General features: G+C 31.0%; 1 protein-coding gene across 3 annotated transcripts in view; it reads right to left on the reverse strand.

Moving 5' to 3' along the window:
- LOC143067807 (BTB/POZ domain-containing protein 7-like) overlaps positions 1–26,180 on the reverse strand; it is a 43,007-nt gene extending 16,827 nt beyond the window's left edge. The window contains exons 1-2 of one of the 3 annotated variants that reach the window (XM_076241358.1): positions 26,162–26,180; positions 20,725–20,759 (exon numbers count right to left, since the gene is read on the reverse strand). The gene's annotated coding sequence lies outside the window, so the exon portion shown is untranslated. Of the gene's footprint in view, positions 1–14,962; positions 15,026–20,724; positions 20,760–25,992 lie in introns of those variants that run through there. The other 2 variants (XM_076241357.1, XM_076241359.1) reach the window with 2 other exon arrangements.
- Positions 26,181–27,318: the final 1,138 nt, after the last annotated feature.

Here is a 27,318-nt window from a genome sequence, read left to right on the forward strand (position 1 = left end):
TTAAATGCCCTAATATATCATTTATTATGTACTTAAAGCAATAGAGTACTCATTTGATTTATCAGACTTAGCATAATTATTCAAAAGTGAAATTTATATCAGCCTGGACCTAAAAATTGAGGTTTTTCAATGAAAGGGGGCCTTACATGAAGATGTAATATTTTCCAGCAATTTTAAATTTGTGAAGCTTTTTTGTTATAAATAATCCTTGCATATGTATTGAATGTACTTTAAATGGAAAGAAAAGTCAAAAATAACATATCATATTAGTTTAAAAGGGTCTTAAGCCAAGTAAGACTGGGAAAAAATAAGGGTCAATTTAGGCCGTGCCACATATTTACATTTAAAAATGCATATTGAGGCTATAAGAAATAAAAAATTGTGTCTTTTTTATCATTTCTATACTCATGAGACATGATACAACAAATCTGAGCACAAAAAGGCTCTTGCAATTAACTTTTCTTACAGAGAGTATGGTCTGATACAAAGATTTTTGCCTTTTTAATGAAATACTTGAATGCAATTTTAGTCTCAACAGGCTTATATTTAAACCCCTTGCTATCCTACAGAAGAAAAAAAAGATATTATGTGAGATGGAACAGGTACAATAGATATTGTAAAGAGCTTTGGATACAAATTTAGTGAGGTCTTAATTGTGGACTTCAAATTTTATGTACCAAGAACCCCACTTTTGACTTCATCCAAACAGGGCGTTAGACAAGGGTCATTTATACAACACATTTTGTACATATTCTCTGAGATAATCTTCTTTTCTGTAGATTCTGAGTTCATAAACAAGTAAAAGAACTAGATAAAGGCCTAGAAACACAAGTATTGACACATGAAAACATGTCAGATAGAAAGTCAGGATGCCATGTATGCATCAATATTGAAAAAGCCTTAAAATGCCTATTTTGACCATAAAATGCCAAAATTAGTCATTTTTGCAGAAATTCTATAAAATAAAAGTTTAAATCCTTTAGTTTCATGCTATTTGACAAATTGACACCACCAAATCATTTAGGGAAGTTGCCAAATTACAGATTCTATTTTTACAGACTTCACCTCTTAGGTCCGAGAACACAATTAATTCGTAGTGCATTTCTTTTAGAACATTAATGAAAATTAAAAAAATCCCACCTGCGCTTTCTCAATGAAATTCTTACAGTGTGTTGTACTACTTTTGGGACAAATTATATCAAAATTATAGAAAACTTCATCGCCTCAAACTCAAAATATGGACAATTTTGTGTTTAGGGTGTCTTGAAATCTTTTGACAGCTTCCGAAGTGCTAATTTTTAACCTTTTTCAGCTGGACCGAATCACTACTTTCCTTTAAAATTCTGGACCCAATTTTTTTTACAGTGTAATTTCATCCCCCTACTTGCAATTTGAGGCATTGAACATGGAGAAATAAATTTGGAAGGGGTATAAAAATTATTGGCAAGTAACCCACTGTTAACACTAGGGACTATATTCGTGAACAACGAAAATCAAGGGACGACAATTGTGGTCTCGGACCTAATAGGATAGAAAGAGTTGACAAATCTTAAAAAAACTTGGTATGACCAAAGCTTAATTAATTATAACACTGCTTGCAAAGTTTCATAACAATGGGATATATATTATAGACAATATGTTAAATTCAATACTCATCTTTGCGTGTTAAATTTTGACGTTAAAATTGAATAATTTCAACTATCAACATTATGGGCTTTGAAAATTAAAATGTTGCAAAAAAATACTTTTTAAATGCCCTAATATATCATTTATTATGTACTTAAAGCAATAGAGTACTCATTTGATTTATCAGACTTAGCATAATTATTCAAAAGTGAAATTTATATCAGCCTGGACCTAAAAATTGAGGTTTTTCAATGAAAGGGGGCCTTACATGAAGATGTAATATTTTCCAGCAATTTTAAATTTGTGAAGCTTTTTTGTTATAAATAATCCTTGCATATGTATTGAATGTACTTTAAATGGAAAGAAAAGTCAAAAATAACATATCATATTAGTTTAAAAGGGTCTTAAGCCAAGTAAGACTGGGAAAAAATAAGGGTCAATTTAGGCCGTGCCACATATTTACATTTAAAAATGCATATTGAGGCTATAAGAAATAAAAAATTGTGTCTTTTTTATCATTTCTATACTCATGAGACATGATACAACAAATCTGAGCACAAAAAGGCTCTTGCAATTAACTTTTCTTACAGAGAGTATGGTCTGATACAAAGATTTTTGCCTTTTTAATGAAATACTTGAATGCAATTTTAGTCTCAACAGGCTTATATTTAAACCCCTTGCTATCCTACAGAAGAAAAAAAAGATATTATGTGAGATGGAACAGGTACAATAGATATTGTAAAGAGCTTTGGATACAAATTTAGTGAGGTCTTAATTGTGGACTTCAAATTTTATGTACCAAGAACCCCACTTTTGACTTCATCCAAACAGGGCGTTAGACAAGGGTCATTTATACAACACATTTTGTACATATTCTCTGAGATAATCTTCTTTTCTGTAGATTCTGAGTTCATAAACAAGTAAAAGAACTAGATAAAGGCCTAGAAACACAAGTATTGACACATGAAAACATGTCAGATAGAAAGTCAGGATGCCATGTATGCATCAATATTGAAAAAGCCTTAAAATGCCTATTTTGACCATAAAATGCCAAAATTAGTCATTTTTGCAGAAATTCTATAAAATAAAAGTTTAAATCCTTTAGTTTCATGCTATTTGACAAATTGACACCACCAAATCATTTAGGGAAGTTGCCAAATTACAGATTCTATTTTTACAGACTTCACCTCTTAGGTCCGAGAACACAATTAATTCGTAGTGCATTTCTTTTAGAACATTAATGAAAATTAAAAAAATCCCACCTGCGCTTTCTCAATGAAATTCTTACAGTGTGTTGTACTACTTTTGGGACAAATTATATCAAAATTATAGAAAACTTCATCGCCTCAAACTCAAAATATGGACAATTTTGTGTTTAGGGTGTCTTGAAATCTTTTGACAGCTTCCGAAGTGCTAATTTTTAACCTTTTTCAGCTGGACCGAATCACTACTTTCCTTTAAAATTCTGGACCCAATTTTTTTTACAGTGTAATTTCATCCCCCTACTTGCAATTTGAGGCATTGAACATGGAGAAATAAATTTGGAAGGGGTATAAAAATTATTGGCAAGTAACCCACTGTTAACACTAGGGACTATATTCGTGAACAACGAAAATCAAGGGACGACAATTGTGGTCTCGGACCTAATAAAGAGGTCCGAGAACACAATTAATTCGTAGTGCATTTCTTTTAGAACATTAATGAAAATTAAAAAAATCCCACCTGCGCTTTCTCAATGAAATTCTTACAGTGTGTTGTACTACTTTTGGGACAAATTATATCAAAATTATAGAAAACTTCATCGCCTCAAACTCAAAATATGGACAATTTTGTGTTTAGGGTGTCTTGAAATCTTTTGACAGCTTCCGAAGTGCTAATTTTTAACCTTTTTCAGCTGGACCGAATCACTACTTTCCTTTAAAATTCTGGACCCAATTTTTTTTACAGTGTAATTTCATCCCCCTACTTGCAATTTGAGGCATTGAACATGGAGAAATAAATTTGGAAGGGGTATAAAAATTATTGGCAAGTAACCCACTGTTAACACTAGGGACTATATTCGTGAACAACGAAAATCAAGGGACGACAATTGTGGTCTCGGACCTAATAGGATAGAAAGAGTTGACAAATCTTAAAAAAACTTGGTATGACCAAAGCTTAATTAATTATAACACTGCTTGCAAAGTTTCATAACAATGGGATATATATTATAGACAATATGTTAAATTCAATACTCATCTTTGCGTGTTAAATTTTGACGTTAAAATTGAATAATTTCAACTATCAACATTATGGGCTTTGAAAATTAAAATGTTGCAAAAAAATACTTTTTAAATGCCCTAATATATCATTTATTATGTACTTAAAGCAATAGAGTACTCATTTGATTTATCAGACTTAGCATAATTATTCAAAAGTGAAATTTATATCAGCCTGGACCTAAAAATTGAGGTTTTTCAATGAAAGGGGGCCTTACATGAAGATGTAATATTTTCCAGCAATTTTAAATTTGTGAAGCTTTTTTGTTATAAATAATCCTTGCATATGTATTGAATGTACTTTAAATGGAAAGAAAAGTCAAAAATAACATATCATATTAGTTTAAAAGGGTCTTAAGCCAAGTAAGACTGGGAAAAAATAAGGGTCAATTTAGGCCGTGCCACATATTTACATTTAAAAATGCATATTGAGGCTATAAGAAATAAAAAAATGTGTCTTTTTTATCATTTCTATACTCATGAGACATGATACAACAAATCTGAGCACAAAAAGGCTCTTGCAATTAACTTTTCTTACAGAGAGTATGGTCTGATACAAAGATTTTTGCCTTTTTAATGAAATACTTGAATGCAATTTTAGTCTCAACAGGCTTATATTTAAACCCCTTGCTATCCTACAGAAGAAAAAAAAGATATTATGTGAGATGGAACAGGTACAATAGATATTGTAAAGAGCTTTGGATACAAATTTAGTGAGGTCTTAATTGTGGACTTCAAATTTTATGTACCAAGAACCCCACTTTTGACTTCATCCAAACAGGGCGTTAGACAAGGGTCATTTATACAACACATTTTGTACATATTCTCTGAGATAATCTTCTTTTCTGTAGATTCTGAGTTCATAAACAAGTAAAAGAACTAGATAAAGGCCTAGAAACACAAGTATTGACATATGAAAACATGTCAGATAGAAAGTCAGGATGCCATGTATGCATCAATATTGAAAAAGCCTTAAAATGCCTATTTTGACCATAAAATGCCAAAATTAGTCATTTTTGCAGAAATTCTATAAAATAAAAGTTTAAATCCTTTAGTTTCATGCTATTTGACAAATTGACACCACCAAATCATTTAGGGAAGTTGCCAAATTACAGATTCTATTTTTACAGACTTCACCTCTTAGGTCCGAGAACACAATTAATTCGTAGTGCATTTCTTTTAGAACATTAATGAAAATTAAAAAAATCCCACCTGCGCTTTCTCAATGAAATTCTTACAGTGTGTTGTACTACTTTTGGGACAAATTATATCAAAATTATAGAAAACTTCATCGCCTCAAACTCAAAATATGGACAATTTTGTGTTTAGGGTGTCTTGAAATCTTTTGACAGCTTCCGAAGTGCTAATTTTTAACCTTTTTCAGCTGGACCGAATCACTACTTTCCTTTAAAATTCTGGACCCAATTTTTTTTACAGTGTAATTTCATCCCCCTACTTGCAATTTGAGGCATTGAACATGGAGAAATAAATTTGGAAGGGGTATAAAAATTATTGGCAAGTAACCCACTGTTAACACTAGGGACTATATTCGTGAACAACGAAAATCAAGGGACGACAATTGTGGTCTCGGACCTAATAGGATAGAAAGAGTTGACAAATCTTAAAAAAACTTGGTATGACCAAAGCTTAATTAATTATAACACTGCTTGCAAAGTTTCATAACAATGGGATATATATTATAGACAATATGTTAAATTCAATACTCATCTTTGCGTGTTAAATTTTGACGTTAAAATTGAATAATTTCAACTATCAACATTATGGGCTTTGAAAATTAAAATGTTGCAAAAAAATACTTTTTAAATGCCCTAATATATCATTTATTATGTACTTAAAGCAATAGAGTACTCATTTGATTTATCAGACTTAGCATAATTATTCAAAAGTGAAATTTATATCAGCCTGGACCTAAAAATTGAGGTTTTTCAATGAAAGGGGGCCTTACATGAAGATGTAATATTTTCCAGCAATTTTAAATTTGTGAAGCTTTTTTGTTATAAATAATCCTTGCATATGTATTGAATGTACTTTAAATGGAAAGAAAAGTCAAAAATAACATATCATATTAGTTTAAAAGGGTCTTAAGCCAAGTAAGACTGGGAAAAAATAAGGGTCAATTTAGGCCGTGCCACATATTTACATTTAAAAATGCATATTGAGGCTATAAGAAATAAAAAATTGTGTCTTTTTTATCATTTCTATACTCATGAGACATGATACAACAAATCTGAGCACAAAAAGGCTCTTGCAATTAACTTTTCTTACAGAGAGTATGGTCTGATACAAAGATTTTTGCCTTTTTAATGAAATACTTGAATGCAATTTTAGTCTCAACAGGCTTATATTTAAACCCCTTGCTATCCTACAGAAGAAAAAAAAGATATTATGTGAGATGGAACAGGTACAATAGATATTGTAAAGAGCTTTGGATACAAATTTAGTGAGGTCTTAATTGTGGACTTCAAATTTTATGTACCAAGAACCCCACTTTTGACTTCATCCAAACAGGGCGTTAGACAAGGGTCATTTATACAACACATTTTGTACATATTCTCTGAGATAATCTTCTTTTCTGTAGATTCTGAGTTCATAAACAAGTAAAAGAACTAGATAAAGGCCTAGAAACACAAGTATTGACACATGAAAACATGTCAGATAGAAAGTCAGGATGCCATGTATGCATCAATATTGAAAAAGCCTTAAAATGCCTATTTTGACCATAAAATGCCAAAATTAGTCATTTTTGCAGAAATTCTATAAAATAAAAGTTTAAATCCTTTAGTTTCATGCTATTTGACAAATTGACACCACCAAATCATTTAGGGAAGTTGCCAAATTACAGATTCTATTTTTACAGACTTCACCTCTTAGGTCCGAGAACACAATTAATTCGTAGTGCATTTCTTTTAGAACATTAATGAAAATTAAAAAAATCCCACCTGCGCTTTCTCAATGAAATTCTTACAGTGTGTTGTACTACTTTTGGGACAAATTATATCAAAATTATAGAAAACTTCATCGCCTCAAACTCAAAATATGGACAATTTTGTGTTTAGGGTGTCTTGAAATCTTTTGACAGCTTCCGAAGTGCTAATTTTTAACCTTTTTCAGCTGGACCGAATCACTACTTTCCTTTAAAATTCTGGACCCAATTTTTTTTACAGTGTAATTTCATCCCCCTACTTGCAATTTGAGGCATTGAACATGGAGAAATAAATTTGGAAGGGGTATAAAAATTATTGGCAAGTAACCCACTGTTAACACTAGGGACTATATTCGTGAACAACGAAAATCAAGGGACGACAATTGTGGTCTCGGACCTAATAAAGAGGTCCGAGAACACAATTAATTCGTAGTGCATTTCTTTTAGAACATTAATGAAAATTAAAAAAATCCCACCTGCGCTTTCTCAATGAAATTCTTACAGTGTGTTGTACTACTTTTGGGACAAATTATATCAAAATTATAGAAAACTTCATCGCCTCAAACTCAAAATATGGACAATTTTGTGTTTAGGGTGTCTTGAAATCTTTTGACAGCTTCCGAAGTGCTAATTTTTAACCTTTTTCAGCTGGACCGAATCACTACTTTCCTTTAAAATTCTGGACCCAATTTTTTTTACAGTGTAATTTCATCCCCCTACTTGCAATTTGAGGCATTGAACATGGAGAAATAAATTTGGAAGGGGTATAAAAATTATTGGCAAGTAACCCACTGTTAACACTAGGGACTATATTCGTGAACAACGAAAATCAAGGGACGACAATTGTGGTCTCGGACCTAATAGGATAGAAAGAGTTGACAAATCTTAAAAAAACTTGGTATGACCAAAGCTTAATTAATTATAACACTGCTTGCAAAGTTTCATAACAATGGGATATATATTATAGACAATATGTTAAATTCAATACTCATCTTTGCGTGTTAAATTTTGACGTTAAAATTGAATAATTTCAACTATCAACATTATGGGCTTTGAAAATTAAAATGTTGCAAAAAAATACTTTTTAAATGCCCTAATATATCATTTATTATGTACTTAAAGCAATAGAGTACTCATTTGATTTATCAGACTTAGCATAATTATTCAAAAGTGAAATTTATATCAGCCTGGACCTAAAAATTGAGGTTTTTCAATGAAAGGGGGCCTTACATGAAGATGTAATATTTTCCAGCAATTTTAAATTTGTGAAGCTTTTTTGTTATAAATAATCCTTGCATATGTATTGAATGTACTTTAAATGGAAAGAAAAGTCAAAAATAACATATCATATTAGTTTAAAAGGGTCTTAAGCCAAGTAAGACTGGGAAAAAATAAGGGTCAATTTAGGCCGTGCCACATATTTACATTTAAAAATGCATATTGAGGCTATAAGAAATAAAAAATTGTGTCTTTTTTATCATTTCTATACTCATGAGACATGATACAACAAATCTGAGCACAAAAAGGCTCTTGCAATTAACTTTTCTTACAGAGAGTATGGTCTGATACAAAGATTTTTGCCTTTTTAATGAAATACTTGAATGCAATTTTAGTCTCAACAGGCTTATATTTAAACCCCTTGCTATCCTACAGAAGAAAAAAAAGATATTATGTGAGATGGAACAGGTACAATAGATATTGTAAAGAGCTTTGGATACAAATTTAGTGAGGTCTTAATTGTGGACTTCAAATTTTATGTACCAAGAACCCCACTTTTGACTTCATCCAAACAGGGCGTTAGACAAGGGTCATTTATACAACACATTTTGTACATATTCTCTGAGATAATCTTCTTTTCTGTAGATTCTGAGTTCATAAACAAGTAAAAGAACTAGATAAAGGCCTAGAAACACAAGTATTGACACATGAAAACATGTCAGATAGAAAGTCAGGATGCCATGTATGCATCAATATTGAAAAAGCCTTAAAATGCCTATTTTGACCATAAAATGCCAAAATTAGTCATTTTTGCAGAAATTCTATAAAATAAAAGTTTAAATCCTTTAGTTTCATGCTATTTGACAAATTGACACCACCAAATCATTTAGGGAAGTTGCCAAATTACAGATTCTATTTTTACAGACTTCACCTCTTAGGTCCGAGAACACAATTAATTCGTAGTGCATTTCTTTTAGAACATTAATGAAAATTAAAAAAATCCCACCTGCGCTTTCTCAATGAAATTCTTACAGTGTGTTGTACTACTTTTGGGACAAATTATATCAAAATTATAGAAAACTTCATCGCCTCAAACTCAAAATATGGACAATTTTGTGTTTAGGGTGTCTTGAAATCTTTTGACAGCTTCCGAAGTGCTAATTTTTAACCTTTTTCAGCTGGACCGAATCACTACTTTCCTTTAAAATTCTGGACCCAATTTTTTTTACAGTGTAATTTCATCCCCCTACTTGCAATTTGAGGCATTGAACATGGAGAAATAAATTTGGAAGGGGTATAAAAATTATTGGCAAGTAACCCACTGTTAACACTAGGGACTATATTCGTGAACAACGAAAATCAAGGGACGACAATTGTGGTCTCGGACCAGATATTTTTACACATTTACTAGGGTGGAGTTTTCTTCTTCTATGATTACATATTTGTACATTGACAATTTATGTGACACCTTTAACATTATATTGTATGTGTAATCATAATTAAAACCCAAATAGCAAGTATTATAATATCAACTATATTTGCAACTACTCTTTTAAAATCTTCAACATTGCAGTTTTTTATAAAGATATCCAATCTTAAATTGAATATTTTACACTTATAACAATATCATACGCAAATGTAAAATCTCCTATTCCTAAACTTTAGTTTAAACAAGGTCATATATAGGTCATGTAGGTAGTAATATTGTATTAATCCTTGGTTCATTGAACATCACTTTATATATCAAATATAATTACAACTGTAGGCGTAATAATTCTAATTACTGTTACTTGGTAGTAAGTGTTGCTGTACTTTTAATGCAGTTCATTCAAAGTTCTGACCAAACTGCAATTTGTTTCATTATATCATACTGTTTAAATGATAGGAAATTGTAACCATAACTATTGTAGAAGAACCACAGTCAAGCAAACATTATTATTCTTTGGATACCAAGTTTTATGGATTTCATCGCTATAGGTTAGCCACAAATTCAAATGTTAAACAAAGTATAATTTATTTATATTGGCTTGTTGTATGCCGACTTATATTGGCTTGTTGTATGCCGACTTATATTGACTTGTTGTATGCCGACTTATATTGACTTGTTGTATGCCGACTTATATTGGCTTGTTGTATGCCGACTTATATTAGATTGTTGTATGCCGACTTATATTGGCTTGTTGTATGCCGACTTATATTGGCTTGTTGTATGCCGACTTATATTGACTTGTTGTATGCCGACTTATATTGGCTTGTTGTATGCCGACTTATATTGGCTTGTTGTATGTTGACTTATATTGACTTGTTGTATGCCGACTTATATTGGCTTGTTGTATGCCGACTTATATTGGCTTGTTGTATGCCGACTTATATTGGCTTGTTGTATGCCGACTTATATTGGCTTGTTGTATGTTGACTTATATTGACTTGTTGTATGCCGACTTATATTGGCTTGTTGTATGCCGACTTATATTGGCTTGTTGTATGCCGACTTATATTGGCTTGTTGTATGCCGACTTATATTGGCTTGTTGTATGCCGACTTATATTGGCTTGTTGTATGCCGACTTATATTGGCTTGTTGTATGCCGACTTATATTGGCTTGTTGTATGTTGACTTATATTGACTTGTTGTATGCCGACTTATATTGGCTTGTTGTACGCCGACTTATATTGACTTGTTGTACGCCGACTTATATTGACTTGTTGTACGCCGACTTATATTGGCTTGTTGTACGCCGACTTATATTGGCTTGTTGTATGCCGACTTATATTGGCTTGTTGTATGCCGACTTATATTGACTTGTTGTATGCCGACTTATATTGGCTTGTTGTATGCCGACTTATATTGACTTGTTGTATGCAGACTTCCAAAAAAAAACCACAAAATCAAGTATCCATGAAAGTACAACTCCTCCTTAATCTACAAATGTTGGTACCCACAAACATAAATGAATTCTCAGTAGTTCAAAATCTCCCAATACTTATTAAAGGTTTCATGAAAGCAAACTCTTTTAAATTGCCAACATTTTTGTCCTGTTGTGCTTAAGGATTATGACAGATTATTGTTTCATTGGCAATATGAATCATACCCCATCTCAAGAATTTTATTTCAGAGTAATCACCCATATTGTTATGGCCATATATCACTTGATTTGTTGATTTTCATCATTACAAGGAACAAAGTCCTAAATATTCAGAATTCATAAATTATCAAAGTGCATCAAATCCTACATGTATCTTCCATTAATAAAAACTTAACTGCTAATAGATGCAATCATCAATAATATAAAATGTATGTATGGCTATTGCCAGACTAGGATTGAAGTTAAAACCTGTAAAAATTAATTACTCCCAAAAGAATTGTTTAAGGAACATCAAAATCTTGAGTGTCCTTTTTATGGAATGGTTTATCAATTAGCTTAGCCTGCTAAATTGTTTATCTGTTTGTATACTGTGAATTCATTGTTATTGAAAGGATACTAATTTTCATGGATTCTGTGTACTTTCAAATGTTCAATGAAATACAAAGTTTCTATCGGCTTGAAGCATACTTTTGTTTCTATCGACTTGAAGCATACTTTTGTTCTATCAGCTTGAAGCATACTTTTGTTCTATCGGCTTGAAGCATACTTTTGTTTCTATCGACTTGAAGCATACTTTTGTTCTATCAGCTTGAAGCATACTTTTGTTCTATCGGCTTGAAGCATACTTTTGTTTCTATCGACTTGAAGCATACTTTTGTTCTATCGGCTTGAAGCATACTTTTGTTTCTATCGACTTGAAGCATACTTTTGTTTCTATCGACTTGAAGCATACTTTTGTTCTATCGACTTGAAGCATACTTTTGTTTCTATCGACTTGAAGCATACTTTTGTTCTATCGGCTTGAAGCATACTTTTGTTCTATCGGCTTGAAGCATACTTTTGTTTCTATAACTTGAAGCATACTTTTGTTCTATCGGCTTGAAGCATACTTTTGTTTCTATCGACTTGAAGCATACTTTTGTTCTATCGGCTTGAAGCATATTTTTGTTTCTATCGACTTGAAGCATACTTTTGTTCTATCGACTTGAAGCATACTTTTGTTTCTATCGACTTGAAGCATACTTTTGTTCTATTGACTTGAAGCATATTTTTGTTCTATCGACTTGAAGCATACTTTTGTTCTATCGACTTGAAGCATACTTTTGTTTCTATCGACTTGAAGCATACTTTTGTTCTATCGACTTGAAGCATACTTTTGTTCTATCATCTTGAAGCATACTTTTGCAATACATTTGTAGTAAAAAATCAAATATCCATGAAAATGTAAGATTTCCTCTATCCACAAAAATTGGTACCCATGAAAATATATCTATCTACAGTAATTGATAATTTTTGTGTCTAATTGTCAATTTCAAAATCCTATTTTCTGGGAATGTAATTTAAATAGTTTACATCATGAATGAAGAAAGAGTATGACAATTGTCTTACTTTCAAATCCTTTTGTACTAAAGCACAATAATAAGTTTCCTGATAAAAGTCACGTTCAAGTTACCACTATAGCTATGTGAAAACCTCTTAACCACATCCAGAAAACATTATATTTCCTAATATGAAATATCATTCATATTGAGGTTACTTTCCTAGACAATGACCTCAGCAAATATCTGTGGTATTATTTACTAGTGTAATAAACGTCAAATTGAGACAAAAATATCATACATTCAGTGACAATTATCATTTGTCATAAGACTAATCTCTGAGGTGAAAGGATAAGGAAGTACAATGTCTTCTTTATTTACATGTATTCCCCAAAACTTTTAACCAACAATAACAAATAGAAATGACCAACCCACCCTGAAAGTGTTTTTCTAACATCTACAACAATATAAACTATTGGTATTTGAATATTAAAAAGTCTTAATAATGTGTGTCTCTCCACAACATAAATGTCAATATATACATATCAATAAAATCCTTATGTTATCAATCACTTTACATTGTTTTTTGCAGACAATAAGTTACAAAAATGTAAACATATATTCCACGCACCTCCAGTTATTCACGTGGTAAACCATAGGCGGATCCAGGGGGGGGGGGGGCCCTTTCGTTGGAAAAATTTGGTTGATTATATTGGGAATCACTGAAGCATGACTGGAGCGGGCCCCCCCTTAGGTCAGTCAGCGGGCCCCCCTTAGGCAAAGTTCTGGATTCGCCACTGTAAACACATGATTAAAGCACTTTAATATGAGAAATTAATTCAGTAGGAACTGACCCTACCTCTTCCCATTCTAAATGAGAATTATATTTTTCTTTAACATAAAAACAATTCTACTTAAATCAGAATCATAAATTGTTACAAGTTAAAAGTACAAGAGATTTCAATTACAAGCAATACTAATTAAATATTGGTAGCAATATTATTGATATAGTCGAGAATACAGAACCTTTTGTTTCCCACCCTCATCAAAGAGCCACACAAACAGAATAAGTTTTACCAATCATTATGTAGGACAATTAATTTTCCAGTGCCAAAACTAATATATGATGTTTACCAAACAAACTTATATCCACAAGAAGTCTTGCCAAACAGCAGACCAGAGAAACAAGAGATCTTAGCTCAATTCCAATTAATTTATTATGTGAAAAATAAATAATGTTTACCAAACAGAAGTTAGTTGGCCATGAAATAAATGAGATCTGATATACAGAGGGAGAAAAAAAATTGTGTATTTATGATGAAAGAAAGTTAACATATTTCAAAAGATAAATTTGTGCCAAAAAATTTAATCTTGATAAGCTGCTCCTGGTTATAGAGAAGATCTGATTCCAAAACGACCACAGAAAACGATGTCTGTTTCTCTCATACTTGAAGACAGGATTAATTAGTGTTAATTTCACTAAAAAAAGATCCATCCTTTGTTAATTCTTAACTGCATGAGAGCGAGACAAACTTCTTGTCGCCATCTATGTTTCATTTAATTCACAGTATCAGCTTTATATCATTATCTTCTTAAAACAAGCTAATGAAAAGATCTACGATTGAAATACAAGAAGTACACTTGATCTGAATTAGTGTTTAGTTGAAAGAAGTATAATTGATCACAAGACAGCTAGTATGTTAAACATGTTAAAAATAATTGGAAATATTCTTTTAAATTTAATACACAATCGAAGTTTGAACAAGTCAAATTTTAATATTCTTATTCTTCATACTGTTATTCTATAGGCTACTAAAAGTTTAAAATATAACAACTGACAGTCAATATCTATAATACTTGTTTATCGACACTTTAACAAATCAACAAAAACAATGTTTGACAACATATGTGATTGGATTTCTGATAGACATGTCACATTTGAAATTATTTAGTCAATACAATGTACTTTATTACTTTTCACAATAAAATGACAGACCATATAGTTAAGCTTATCCAATTCCTTCATGTTAAAATTCATGGAAAATGTTATACATAAAAATAAAGCTTAACACACTGGAAATTTTATTTATAATTATTTAAAACTAATTCTTTATAAGGTTTTCAGAATAAATTACATTTAACTTTAATAAAAATTCTATTTTTGAATGTTTATTAAGTTTTTTTCTTTTAAAACTATGGGTCAATTTACCAGTCAACAGTGTTACAAACCAATGGTTTCACATTGACTTAATTACTTGGTATCAGACAACATACAATGCATTCTTTTTATCAGATTTGACCACATGACAGATTTTATGACAAAATAATTTAGATTTAGAATCAATAATGACCAATTTGATGATCTGTAGGCAGTTTAAGTTAATAAATTTCATAATCATTCATCATTGTTCAATCTGAAAAAAAAAAGACATTAAAGAACCAATAAGCAGGTTTCAAAGAATTCAGGAACTCTAAAAATAACTGTACCCCCATCTTCAATTACTTTACCTACTTTTTTAGCAATGAATCTCCAACCTTTTTATGCTACTTCCTGTAGTTTTATGTCATATTTTTATGATATACATTTCTCATTTACACCTTATATGACCTCTAACCTACTCGGATGACTACTTGTGAAGCAATGAGAAAATTAGTTAGAGAGAAAATCTTGTCACTAATAACAACTTCATACATGTACATGGCAAGTATGAGTGTTGATAACTTAATTACTGTAAAAGGTTTTACATTAATTGAATGTCCATTAAGCATGTAATATACACTAATGTATATGATGTAATAAAATAAATCTGACAACACCCACTGATATCATTAAACAGAAAAAAAAACACATATATATATTCTGTAATTCAATTAGATAATTCAGTCTATCTGAAATGGGTGTACATTAAAATCATGTTTAAATGAAAAATCAATATCCTTTTATTAATCCATATACGTTAATTAAAATAAATAATTAAGCTTACTCAATTATCACTCAACATGCAGTAGACTCAGTATATTATTTACTTATCTTTAAAAAGTCAAGTAGATTTATATAGGTGATATTTCATACTAGACAGACATTTTTCTGACAGTAAAAGAGACATACATGACCTCCAACTACAGTCTTAAGTCATAAATGTTTCACCTATCACAAATTCACCTATTATTTCATATATATATATATATATGAAAAAAAAAAATTTTGATAAAAAAATTCTACTGAAATTTTTTCTAGTACTATATATATCAAATTTATTGGAATTTTATTTATTTAGAACAATAATGTCTGCAGTTTCTTGCAATAGTCATGATAGTCATGATAATCATGAAATATGTATTTGAATGACCTGAATGTTATAACTTGAAGATCTATCTGATTGATATTTAAGTCTTATATATGATTTTTTTTATTAGTTGTTATTGGCATTAACTTTACATTCTTTATAATTTTCTTTAAAGTTTAAGGATGCATCATTTTAGTTTTACACTAGCTAGCATGCATTGACACAAATATTTTTAGATGATAAATGCGGTTATCTTGGTATTCATTTCGACAAATGTTGGAAAATCTTAAATACTTTGAAAAAATAAATTCCTAGTTTTCTACAATTATGTAGTTGAAAGCTAATAAAGACATGAGGTAATAAAGATATCATGTATAATTGTCTGGTATCTCCAGCCTAGATACTCCATCTATTATCTTTATACACTGATTATCTCCCTTTACAAGTCAAACACTTTAATCAAAGGAAACAGGATCTTACTTTTTACAGTTGTAATGGAACACCCTCGCATTTATCTTTCACATCTCAAGTTCATACTGACTTGTGAACAAATCATACAATTAAACTAGAAATATAATACTATTACATTTAAAACTTCAGAAGAACATCTTTTTACTTTTGAATGAACCAAAATTATACTGTTTCAAGATTTGTAATCCAGTGTATAATTTTATCTATACATATATCTTTTTCATATAAAAACACATCTTATTTCTATACCAAAGTATGTGAATACTTTAGTTGTGTCATGTATCAAAAACATTTTGGTAAAAAATATATCAATTTTATCCAACTCCATATGTTTTTGAAAGAGACAATGTACTGATTTTAAAAACATTCATTTTTTGTCCTAAAAATATACTGACTCAGTTCATGTTGGCTGACATTCCTTGAAGAATTAACTCATCATGGGATTACAACTACATGTACTATGCTTCAGATTGTTTTTAACAATCATTTAGTCACTGAACGAACACATTAAATAAACACTTGATTTATGTGTTTCTTGTGAAATATTTGCATATAAATTTACAGTAGTACAATGCACCTATGCAAATGTAGCACTACTTGGCATACTGATTATTACTATTGGTAAATCAATCTGATCAAAACAGAACCATGATTGATGTAATCACTACCGACCATGCAAGGGCTGTATAGCCAGTCAAGGTCGTTAAAAACTTCCATTTGTTGTTGTAATCACTAATGAAATAATTATATTTCAGTGTTTCTTTCAACATCTATCATTTGAGGGCAATAACTCCAATAGAGAGTCATCTGTCAGTTTTGGCCATGTTGATATATTAATAGATCTTGTCTTGCAGATATATAATAGATGGCCTCTAGTCTAAAAAGCATGTGTAGGGCTCTATGTGCGATGGTACTGTAAAGAGTGATGGTCACGCTAAAATGCAATGGTGTACCCTAATGTACGATGGTGTCTCATGCTAAAGTGCGATGGTTGTTTGTTTGCTAAAGTACGATGGCATATCATGCTAATGTGCAATGGACCAATACGTTCGAGGGCTTTATAAAACGCGTTAAAGAACACTTAATGTAAAAATAGTCCTTTTGTAACAGTATAATTTAGTATTATAAGGTATACCATATGTGAAAGGCATTATAATTTAACCGTAGTCTTAAGTGAATGATTCTAAAAGACCGACCACGTAATAATAGCTAACCAGATGCTCCGCAGGGCGCAGCTTTATACAACCGCAGAGGTTAAACCCTGAACGGTTGGGGCAAGTATGGACACAACATTTAAGCTGAATTCAGCTCTAAATTTGGATTGTGATTAAATAGTTGACACAGCATAGGTTTTTGACATAGAATGAATGTGGTCTAATAAACTTAAAATTTGTTTTTTGTCTTTCAGCAATTAACTATGCTGTTGAATATTAATCCTCTCAAATAAATGTTTGGAGAAATTTTCTTTTTATTTATGAAATCTGAAATGAGAAAAATTCAATAATTTTGGATCCCGATTTGGAATAACTTGAAAACTGGGCCCATAATCAAAAATCTTAAGTACATGTTTAGATTCAGCATATCAAAGAAGCCCAAGAATTCAATTTTTGTTAAAATCAAACTTAGTTTAATTTTGGACCCTTTGGACTTTAATGTAGACCAATTTGAAAATGGGACGAAAAATTAAGAATCTACATACAGTTAGATTTGACATATCAAAGAACCCCAATTATTCAATTTTTGATGAAATCAAGCAAAGTTTAATTTTGGACCCAGATTTGGACCAACTTGAAAACTGGGCCAATAATAAAAAATCTAAGTACATTTTTAGATTCAGCATATCAAAAAACCCCAAGGATACAATTTTTGTTAAAATTAAATTAAGTTTAATTTTGGACCCTTTGAACCTTAATGTAGACCAATTTGAAAATGGGACCAAAAATTAAGAATCTACATACACAGTTAGATTCGGCATATCAAAGAACCCCAATTATTCAATTTTTGATGAAATCAAACAAAGTTTAATAGATTTCTATTTACTTAAACTGAAGTTATAGTGCAAAAACCTAGAAAATGCATATTTGGGCCCTTTTTGGCCCCTAATTCCTAAACTGTTGGGACCAAAACTTTCAAAATCAATCCCGACCTTCCTTTGTGTGGTCATAAACCTTGTGTTTAAATTTCATAGATTTCTATTTACTTAAACTAAAGTTATAGTGCGAAAACCAAAAGTATTCGGACGACGACGACGATGCTGACGCCAACGTGATACCAATATACAACCAAAAAATTTTCAATTTTTGCGGCCGTATAAAAAGTAATTTTGGTGTCACAGAATACTATATTGTCTTGAAAAAGAATTTTTGACAATCCGCCGTATTAAATATTGTGATAATTTGTGTAGCTTAACGTTCACACGTTGTAGCTATATATATATATAGTCTATCAATAATATGAACACAACCCCTTACAATCGTCCTTTTTACATTACAGACACAATATTCGATAATGTCGGAATATGTAACATTTATTTGTTTAATTTAAATGAGAAAGAAAAGCGATGTTTGCCGAGCTTAATTTTCTCCTTGTTTGGTAGCGACTATACATCTATGTCATATTTTCCTGCAATGTACAACTAACGTTTCAGCCGACATTTAATAATTTACGCAATGTCTTCCGGCGTGTTCATTTTTAGTTTGTATAAACGACTGTTAACATCATAATCCATCTACGTTTCATAAGTCTATACTTTCGCAGACCATCGGACTTTAGCGTAGACCATCGCACTTTAGCGTGACCATCGTACTTTAGCGTCCCCATCGCACTTTAGAGTCCTACATTTGTAACCAGATGGTCTGCAGGGCACAGCTTTATACGACCGCAGATGACGCCCCCGCTAGCGTATAACATTATAAAAGGACATAACTCAAGAACTGTAAAAGTGAACTGCCAAAAATTGAATTTAAACGGAGTTTAGAGGTAATAAGCATTATATACACATTTCATTAAATTTAGTTGAGACAAACTCAAGTTAAGAGAACAGAAACTAAAAAATTCAAGTTTTCCACTTGTAAAGGGGCATAACCCTAGAATGGTAATCAAAGTGCTTGTAATCACTAAATGGTAAAGATTGCTTAATCTATCAATAAAGTGAATATTGCATTGTATATTGTATATACAACGTAGCATTGATTTAAGTTGATTCAACTACTTTTCTGGACAAAGAAAGATAACTCCAATTATCAAAGAAGATTTCATAAAGAATTGGTTTTGGGATGATTCAACAACCATTGTGGACAAAGAAAGATAACTCCAATTTATTGTCTTGAAACTACATAAATGCTTGTTTTTGACCCCTTTTTGGCCCTTTATTCCTAGACTGTTTGCCCCATAACCATTAAAATATATCCTAAACTTCTACTTATGGTATTAAACATTGTGGTACAATTTGAGAACAATTGAAATACTTATACACAACTTATTGTCCTGACACTAGATAAATACTTGTTTTGGGCCCCTTTGGGCCCCTTATTCCTAAACCTTAGGGACCATAACCCCCAAAATCAATCCCAAGGTCTCTTTTGTGGTTATAAACATTGTCTTGAAATTTTATTGATTTCTATTTACTTATACTAAAGTTATTATCCAGAAACCATCTGTCTTTGGACGACGACAATGATGTGACACCAATATACGACCACACAAATTTTTGCAGTCATATAAAAAGGTAAATCTGAACAACCTGATTTTTTTTTTACTACAAAATAGAACCAAATGATATCCTTAAATGTGAGATGTGCCTATGTCAAAACAAATTTAATTTTCATGAAACTTTTAAATTCAATCATATTAATCAGGTCAAAATTGATTCAACTGGAATAATACCATATTAAAATGTAATTTATAAATACTCATTATTCAATTTATTTTAAACCAAATATCAACTCAATATAGATATATCAAAAGTTCAGGGCAATTTTTATTAAACTCTTTGTTCAAATTTCAATTTTTTATAATGGCCATGTTTGATAGCAGATAACTTTGATAAACATTCTTAAATATTTATAAAGAAATCATTTACTGCATGGAAGTTTTCACTTATGTGCAAATTTCTTTAAATGTTGTCATTGACTTTTTGTCCGGTTTTACCTTCTGGCATGCATACTGTTTGACGGAATTTCCTTTAGTATTATTAATCTGTTCAAAGAGATTATCAGACTCTAAAGGAAAGACCAAGCTACTTCACCAATTCATCTAGCTACAGTATTTAACATATTTTTTTTGTATATGAATTACTTGTACATGATTGTATATAAACCATTGTATACTACAAGACGTATGAATTTTATCCCCTGACTGAGCTAATAAAATAATCCGCTGACTACATGTAGGCTAGCTTAGTATATTTCTAGAATTCTAGACAATTAAAATTGATCTATATAATATAAATCTTCAATAATAATACTTTTAATAAAAGTTAACTGATTATCAAAATATTATACATTATAATACCAACCTTTTAATGTCTTTATAACATCTCTCTCTAGCAGTCTGAAATTAAAAGCAAATCCTCTAAAATTAAATCATGTACAATCAATGCTGAATGTTGGTAATTGGACAAATCATCAGTAGCGATCTGCCATAATCTGGATGATACTTATGCTAATTTTTGATGATATTTATAACTAAAACCATATGGTAATCAAACTTCATTCAAATTTTATCTAAACAAGATTCAAAAGTGATTGGTTGTGTATGCATGAAACTGAGATGTTCACAGATTGGTACAAATGTAATACATGTCAAAAATGTATCTTAGGTATATGGCTTTATTGCTACATTGTGTACACATGATCCATACGCATGTTGTCACAAGGTTTACAATAAAACAAATTGTTATCTTTCACTTCTTTAAACAATACTTGTGTAGGCCAACAGTACTAATAAATATTAGTATATAATTAAATGTATTCCCTCTGGCACATGTAAAAAAAACAAGTTGAACTCTTGAGTTATCACTTTCAAATTAAACCCCCCTTTTTAAGGAGTTGGTTAACAGAAAGTTGATAAGCAATAGATATGAAATTGCATCACAGAGTATAGGCTAGTGTGCTCACATCAAGCTGGACCATAAATTTAAGAAAAGACCTACTTTGTAGTTCCTGAAAGAAATGTGACTTAAATTTCACACATTGCCATTCTGTGTAAAGATATATAAGAATTCAGTAAATAGGGTTGAGCAATGACTCTCAAAATACATCCCTCAATTTTTGTTTAAGTTTTCACTAATTATCAATTTTGACTTTTTCCGGGTTTTTTCTGAAGACTTAATCAATCCACATGCACATGTACAAGAATAATACTATCTATGTTGCAATGGGAAACATACATTGCAAAAACCGTCATAGTAATTTTAGTTGTTCAGTTCTGGCTAACCACCTATTTCATGTTTGAGTCGTTGCAATTGTCACAATGTTTAAATCTAGTACCAACAAAAAGTGTCACAGTAGTTGGTTGTCGACTTTTTGTAGCTAGTCAACTCATTGGACACCTGTTTCCTGTTTTACCATTAATTCTTGTGGTCATAAATGATATTTTTTAAACCAGTTAAAGTATTAAATTTCAATACTGGAGTGGGGCCATTGAATGGGATCTAAGAACTTAAACTTAAAAACTTAAAAAATTTAAATTGGACATTTACCTATTATGGTCCAATATCCAAAATCTAAATACATGGTTAGAATCAGCATAGAACCCCAAGAATTCAATTTTTGATGAAATCAAATAATGTTCAATTTTATACCCTTTAGACCTCAATGTGGACCAATTTGATAACCAGGCCCAAATATTAAAAATCTAAATACATGGTTTCTTCTTTCATTTATTTTTACATAAATAAGGCCGTTTCTTTTCTCGTTTGAATTGTTTTGCTTTGTCTTATCGGGGCCTTTTATAGCTGACTATGCAGTATGGGCTTTGCTCATTGTTGAAGGCTACGGTGACCTATAGTTGTTAATGTCTGTGTCATTTTGGTCTTTTGTGGATAGTTGTCTCATTGGCAATCATACCACATCTTCTTTTTTATATTAGATTCAGCATATTGAAGAACCCCATATATTCAATTTTTGTTGAAATCAAACAAAGTTTAATTTTGGATCCCGATTTGGACCAACTTGAAAACTGGGACCATAATCAAAAATCTAAGTACATGTTTATATTCAGCATATCAAAGAACCCCAAGAATTCAATTTTTGTTAAAATCAAACTAAGTTCAATTTTGGACCCTTGGACCTTAAAGGGGCACTACCTATGAAATATATAAAAAAGCTAATATTTGATTTTTTTTTGTTCAATCAATATAAATGAAAGTGAAAAAGTGAATTAACAATTCGCTTTTTGCAACCAAAAAGCTTCAATTTTGTCAAATTGCGCTAAGAAACATTGATAATTAGTTATTCACTTGCAAGTGAATGAGTCAACCTCTTTAAATCCGTATTCATGTGAACTTCAATTTAACCCCTAGCTAGAGATAGACAGCATACATTGTACGTGTACTGGTTATTTAAAGAAAAAGAATGACAACAATGAAAGTGAAACTACGGTAAATCATTTGATTACTAATTCGATGCACATAAAATCATTCTTATACAGTTAAAAACAATGAGAAACATCTATTTTTAATCTATAAAATAAAATCAAACAGACCTATTAACTCCAATTGCAAGTGACGTGTTGGTTTAATCTACATGTATTCATATCTTTATTTATGTTGACATCGCTTATATGGTCATCTGAGGTCAAATCGATAGTTAATTAGATGGTGTCTGGACTAAAATACACACGAAACAAACCTATATATTATCTACCCCATGCTCTGTAAACTGTTTATTTTAGACTTTTGATAGTTTGGAGTAATGTTTTACATTGTTATAAATCAAATATGAGAATTTGAGTCAAATCGGTGATCATGAATTTGACAGCTAGTGCCCCTTTAATGTAGACCAATTTGAAAACAGGACGAAAAATTACTAAATACACGGTTAGATTTGGCATATCAATGAACCCCAATAATTCATTTTTTGATGAAATCAAACAAAGTTTAATTTTAGACCCTTTTGGCCCCTAATTCCTAAACTGTTGGGACCAAAACTCCCAACCTTCATTTTGTGGTCATAAACTTTGTGTTAAAGTTTCAAAGATTTAATTTCTATTTACTTATACTAAAGTTATTGTGCAAAAAACAAGAAAATGCTTATTTGGGACCTTTTTTTGGCCCCTAATTCCTAAACTCCCAAAATCAATCCCAACCTTTCTTTTATGGTCATAAACCTTCTGTTTAAATTACATAGATTTCTATTTACTTATACTAAAGTTAGAGTGTGAAAACCAAATGTCTTCAAATGACGACGACGACAACAACGTCACACTAATATACGACCATAAAATTTTCCATTTTTGTAGATGTATAAAAACCAAAAAAAATGCTTATTTGGGACCATTTTTTTTGGCCCATAATTCCTAAACTGTTGGGACCAAAACTCCCATAATCAATCCCAACCTTTCTTTTGTGGTCATTAACCTTATGTTAAAATTTCATAGGTTTCTGTTTACTTATACTAAAGTTATTGTGCGAAAACCAAGAAAAATGCTTATTTGGGCCCTTTTTGGCCCCTAATTCCTAAACGGTTGGGACCAAAACTCCTTAAATCAATCCCAACCTTCCTTTTATGGTCATAAACCTTGTGTTTAAATTTCATAGATTTCTATTTACTTATACTAAAATTATAGTGCGAAAACCAAATGTCTTAGAATGACGACTATGTAATGTAATGACGACTAACGCCAACGTCATACCAATATACGACCAAAACATTTTCAATTTTTGCAATCGTATAAAAATCATAATTGTACCTAATAAGAATAACAATCAATAGTCATTTAAGAATTGAATGCTTCTTTTTGTAAATTTATTGGGGTGTAAAAGCGTTGACCGAAGTACATTTTGTATGAAGCGCGGAAGCGCTTCATTCTAAAAATGTACGCACGGTCAACGCTTTTACAACCCTATAAAGTTACAAAAAGAAGCATTCAATACTTATAATCACATTTTTTAGCTAGGATCCTGAAAACACGATTTTTATCAAGTTTTATTTAATTCACCTGTGCACTTTATTGTGGGACCTCGTGTCATCATGAATGATAAATGTTATTGTCTAATGCAAATGCTTACGGAATAACATGTGATGTGCAGTTAGCCAATCAGAATAACGTTTTATATTGAAACATACATCTAATGTAATTATATGCACTTAAAATTAATTCTAAACAAATACAAATGTTACAACAAAACCAATCATTTTAAACATCTAATCTAATGAATGCTCAATGTAATCTCTTCAACTTCATACATTATTTGGTCTTTCGATTACTTTTTAAATTGATCATCCCTGGTGAGTCTTTTGTAGACAAAACACATAACAAAACATACATTTGGCATTCAAAATTATCTCTGATCTTTTTTTAGATATATATGTCAGGTGCAATGCAGTTTAGTGTAACTGCAAACCTACATGTAGCTAAGACTTATGACTTCATTTTATCAAAAAGTAAAAACCAATAATTGGACAATATTCGTTGTGTGAAAAAATTTGTAACATACTTTTATTTCATGATATCTTCTGTACATGATGTATGGTTTTATCGTTAAGGTTTTGTGTAATGTGTGTCCAAAGTTAGGCAAATCTCTGGCCAGTTTTGAGAGTTCTTCAAATGTCTGTTGATTTCGTGCATGACACACTGTCAAGCATGCAGAGCAAAATTTATTTCAATCTACTATAAATTTGATTTAAATGAGACAAATTTCTTCTCATGATGTGATTTTTTAAATGGAAATTGGCAAAATTATGGTTAATCATTGGATTGCAGTTAAAAGAGGGTGGTAATGGGGGTACGTTCATGACGAATAACGGTAAAAATTCTTGCAAAATGGCATTAACGGTAATTTTTGGTGCATGACGGTAAAATATGCACTTTCTTTTAGACGATAAAAAAATCAAATGATTTTGACGAATCACATTATTTTTTTTTCAAAAAATAACGGTAACGATAATTATTTGAGACTTCTGAGGAATCACAATGATATTTTGACGAATCACAGTAAAATTTTAATCAATTTGACACTAACGGAAGCCTAAAATGGCCGTTTGACTCCTGACGGTAAAGGGCATTACTGCCCTCTTATAACAGCTGGTATTAATTAACTCTTGTCATTTTTTCTGTCCTTTCGGACAATTACAAGAACGATTCTTTTTGTATTCCATTGCGGATGTGATGAAATCAGGTAATGGGCGATATCACCGACCCCGTGCTACTCCACTCTATGTATGTTTGTAAATAAATCTTGGCATAGGTACATGTATGTAGAAAACCTGAATACTATCAACATTAATATATTTTTATGGGAACAGACCAACCCCGAGGACGAACATATTAGATTTAGTATTATACTATATTTACACATGTTCCCTTACTTAGTACATTTGTGTACCTGGATTTTAGAGGCTATCTTCAAGTTTAAACTGATGCCAAGAAACCGTTAGTCTTTACAGAACTATGCCCAGTTGTAATTTTTATTCAAATAAAATAATCAAATACAAAAAAAAAAAAACCCGTTTAAATAGGAACGCAAGTTTCATACAACACCTGCCTCAAAGTATTTCAATGTAAAGATCTTGAAAATGATACCTGTAGTTAATATCATGATGACGCCTTCAACAATGTTTACCTTTTTATTTTGTCATGTATTGATCTGAAATGTTGAGAATCGTCTCTTTCAGTTTATCAGTCGTCGGTATAATCCAAATATCCTTAACACAGAACGTATTTATCAAGATATTCATGAATAAATAACCTTGGTAATGATCACAGCAGTTGGCTACCAAAACTTATTTTACCTTGACACTGCCTCACCCTGGAACCTGTAAGTAATCGGCAGTAAATATATTTTTGTTTATTGCCTTTTTTCACATGCATTTAAAAATAATAAGAAGGAATAAATCAAATAAAACTTACATTATTTGTGTCAATAAGTTTTGATAACTCCACAATTCTCAATCCACATATTTTATTATTTATGACATGAAAGTGTTCATTTTATGTTTAGTTCACCAAATATATAATGCTACAAAAAAAAGCAACCCATGGGTTAAAAGGTTAAATATTATTATTCAAAACTTAGGTTTATCTTATTTGTCAAATGATAACCTTACTATTAAACCCCTGTTTGGTTTTATAAAACAAAGACTAATTGACCAGGGTTTTCAGAAACAACATGCAAATATTTCAGCATCTCCAAAATTAACATTTTTCCAAAGTGTTTACAAAATGAGTGAACGGGCAGGTTATGTTGATGCTTTACATGTAAAAAATAGATCAGATCGATCATCATTATGTAAATTAAGAGTTAGTGCTCATAACCTTGCCATTGAAAGAGGAAGATATTTAAAAGTGCCCAGAGATCAAAGAATTTGTGAAATCTGTAAAAGTGGCGAAATTGAAAATAAACAGCACATGCTGCTACACTGCATAGGTTACTCCAGTATTAGAGAGACTTTTATATTAAAAATGTTCAAAATTACAAGAAAAAGTATATCCACATTGTGCGATAAAAATAAAATAGATCTTATACTTATAATTGTTTGTATTTTACTTCCATGTATAGCAAATTGTTTATCCATTCGGTCATTACCATTTATTGTAAATGCGTTTGTGCCAATAAAATATTGTCTATTGTCTATGATTACGATTCGTTTATCGCAGTGTTATCTTAGTAAGTAAGTTAGTAAAAGTTTTATTTAGAGTCGGCATATATATACATAATAACAGAGAAAACATGAGCTCTGGTGAGTTCTTTAACCGACTATCACATAAAAAACATGCAGCATCATGCAAATACTACCAAATAAAACTGAAAAAACATGCAATATAATGAAAGCAACTCTATTTGATTTGTGAGCCTCCAGAGTCAAAGTTCATGTGGCAAGTGCCTCTATGTGTATTGAAACGGGGGAATCAACAAATCACTTGGGATCATAAAATATAACAGACTAAA

Source organism: Mytilus galloprovincialis, chromosome 3 (assembly GCF_965363235.1).
Source record: "Mytilus galloprovincialis chromosome 3, xbMytGall1.hap1.1, whole genome shotgun sequence".
Lineage (NCBI taxonomy): Eukaryota > Metazoa > Mollusca > Bivalvia > Mytilida > Mytilidae > Mytilus > Mytilus galloprovincialis.